The sequence below is a fragment of the Dipodomys merriami genome, unplaced genomic scaffold (genome assembly GCF_024711535.1).
Source record: "Dipodomys merriami isolate MVZ:Mamm:240054 unplaced genomic scaffold, mDipMer1.0.p SCAF_11, whole genome shotgun sequence".
Taxonomy (NCBI): Eukaryota; Metazoa; Chordata; class Mammalia; order Rodentia; family Heteromyidae; genus Dipodomys; species Dipodomys merriami.
Genome location: NW_027202382.1, coordinates 3329154 through 3332432, shown reverse-complemented (window position 1 = coordinate 3332432; position 3279 = coordinate 3329154). Strand labels below are relative to the sequence as shown.

General features: G+C 40.7%; 1 pseudogene; it reads left to right on the top strand.

The window, feature by feature from the left end:
• Nucleotides 1-2903, top strand: LOC138816938 (small ribosomal subunit protein eS6-like; annotated as a pseudogene).
• The last annotated feature ends 376 nt before the right edge of the window (nucleotides 2904-3279 follow it).

Sequence of the window (3279 nt, the reverse complement as noted above, 5' to 3'; positions counted from 1 at the left end):
ATGACGTGCTACTGTGAGGATCAGGTAGCTCAAGAAGGAAGCAAAAGAAGCAAAGGTTAGTAAAAATATGTCCTTGAAATCACCCTTTCCATTCTCCAGAATTCATTCAAAAAGTCTCCAAATATTCTACACATTTTCCTTTCGGATCTCCAGTGTTCCTTCTCAACAATTTAACAAGCAGAAGAGCAGCAGATTCCCCCAGCCACCAAAGTCTGGCTATGAAAAGTTATTTGTAACCTATCCTGAGTTTCAGGCCACAGAATCATCTAAGTTAATTAATGCTTTGAATTTTCTCCCATGGTTCCCATCAGAGTTGACCAGCTAGAGAGTCTGGGTTCTAGATTTGCAGATCCACTCTCTACCAGGTAGAAGGCTTCACACAGAAACCTAGAGGGAAGATTTTTTTTTCTTTTTAGGGGCCGGATAGTATTTAATGGGCCATCACTCTTTTCCTTTTCTTTCTTTCCCCACTAGAAATGAGAACTGGGGAAATGGCTTACTTCTGCCTAACAGTAAAATGGAAAAAGGCCCACAACATGTTGTGTTCTGCTTTAATACTCCTGTTAAAACAATGGCTTACTTATCACAATGTGTCATGTGAAAGAATGCAGCCACCTCCCTTTCACCATCCTCATAAGTGAAGCATCACATGGAGAAAGCCATGCAGCCTTCACTGGATGGTAAAATTGGAGTAATTCAGTTCAACAAAAATTGGGATAATTCAAAGTAACTAAGGAGAAAATTGTCTGCATGGTGAGATTTCTAGATTATTAAAATATTTTCCCAGAAAGGATTCTAAGGAATTTTTTATTCACCTGTTTAAAGTTTAACTTCCACCAGATGCTTCTGGCTATTGTTGGAAACGAGATTTCTGTACATCACTGGGTTAATAAAGCATACTTCTAATTTTTCTCTGCACCTTACACAAAACATCCTCAGTTTTAAAATAGTAGGGAAACATATATATATATATATATATATATATATATATATATATATATATATATAAAACTAAACTCTGCCTTCTTGAAGTATTTACTCCTGCGTCCTGAGTCATATTAGAGGTAAGAGCCCAAGCTTTGGAGTTCAACTGCCATGCTTCCTTGTTCTTAGTTTACTGCTGTGTCCTCGGACAAATGGGAGGCTGTAAAGGTAGGCTAAAATCCTGTAGTGATCATTAAATGCGTATCTTGTGCCTAGTACATAAATAACTGTTTAATAATGATGCTATCATTTTTCACCCATAAGACCACACAATTCTCCCAGCCCTAAGCATTGCCTCGCATATGACATATTTTCAAATCCTAATTTATAAAACATTCTCCAATACCTTAGTTGGAAAGACCATGAATGGGGTTTCTTGGCTATTCTACCCTAGATATAATCTGTTCAAAGTGTTGTGCCTTGGCTGGGAATGTGGCTCAGTGGTAGCGTGCTTGCCTGGCATGCAGGAAGCCCTGGGCTCAATTCCTCAGTACCACATAAACAGAAAAAGCTGGAAGTGGTGCTGTGGCTTAAGTGGCAGAGTGCTAGCCTTGAGCAAAAGAAGCTCAGGGACAGTGCCCAAGCCCTGAGTTCAGGCCCCAGGACTGGCATAATAAATAATAATAATAATAATAATAATAATAATAATAATATGCCTTTTACTATGATTCAAAGGTTGCAAAGGTTTATCACATTGTCAACACATCATGACATCACAAGCCCTGCTCACCATCCTACATGGTCACCACTTGGTCAAAATCAAGTGCACAGGATAGGACCATATAGTGAACCCTATTAATTTTAATCTCTGGGTTCCAGTGTATGATCTCTTATTTTTTCTTCTTTTTATTAGTCATGGGGCTTGAACTCAGGGCCTAAGCACTGTCCATGAACTCTTTTGCTCACCTCCACTTCTGGTTTTCTGATGTCCCAAAGATTAAAAAACCTAACCAAACTCTTTTGGGGGTATCTCCTAGGCAGGCAGCTTTATCAAGATGAAGCTGACTATCTCCTTGTGGCCACTGGCTGTCACAAACTCATTGAAGTGGACAATAAACACCAACTTCCTTTCTATAAGAAGCAGCTAGCTGGGCTGGGAAGGTGGCTCAGTGGTAGAGCGCTTGCCTTGCATGCATGAGGCCCTGGGTTCGACTCCTCAGCACCACATAAGCAAAAAGAAAAAAAAAAGCCGGAAGTGGCACTGAGGCTCAAGTGGTAGAGTGCTAGCCTTGAGCTGAAGAGCTGAGGGACAGCGCCCAGGCCCAGAGTTCAGGCCCCACAACCGGACCCAAAAAAAAAAAAAAAAAAAGAAGCAGCTAGCCCAGAAGTTGCTGGTGATTCTCTGAGCAATGAATGGAAGGGTTGCCTGGTGAGAATCAGTGGTGAGAAGGATAAACAAGGCTTCCCACGGAGTGGGGTAGTCTAAAGCATGGCAGTTTGTCTGCTGCTGAGCATGAGCATTCCTGTTACAGACCAAAGAGAACTTGAGAGAGAAAACACCAACCTGGTTGCATTGTGGATTCCAATTTGAGTGTTCTCAAGTTGGTTATTATTAAGTAAAAAAGAAAAAGAAAAGAGAAAAGGACAAAAAGAGAAAAGGATATTCCTGGACTGACAGGCACAACAGTGCCTCTTTGTCTGGGGTCCAAAAGCACTAGCAGAGTTCATTGATTTAAATCTCCCTAAAGAAGATGATGTCTGCCAATATGTTGGCATACTGGCCTTGAACGACAGCTCTCTACATACTGAAACCCAGGACCACAGCACCCAAGATTCTGTGTCTTGATACTCTGTGTGTCCTGCAACACAAATGCTGATATGTTACTTGGCAGAAACAACGTACTCAGAACAATAAGGAGAAGGCTGCAGAATATGCTAAGCAAAGCCAAAGAAATACACCAGGAACAGATCTGTATTAAGTGATGAAAGCTGTCCTCACACCCAAAGGTTAAATCCAGTCAAAAATAAGAATCACTTCTTAAATATAATATAAAATAAATAATATGGATAAATAAATAAATAAAAACAATCACCAGGCACTGATGGCTCACACCTGTAATCATAGCTAGGCGGGTGACAGTCCAAGCCAACTCAGCAGGAAAGTCCATGAGACTCTTATCTCCAATTAACTACCTGAAAACTGCAAGTGGAGCTGTGGTTCAAGTGGTAGAGTGCCATCATTGAGCAAAATCTAAGGGACAGCAACCAGGTCCTCAGTTCAAGCCCCAGTAAGGGAACAGAAAAACAAAATTCTGAAGAGTAACAAAAGAAATGATCAGACTTGACAAAATAATA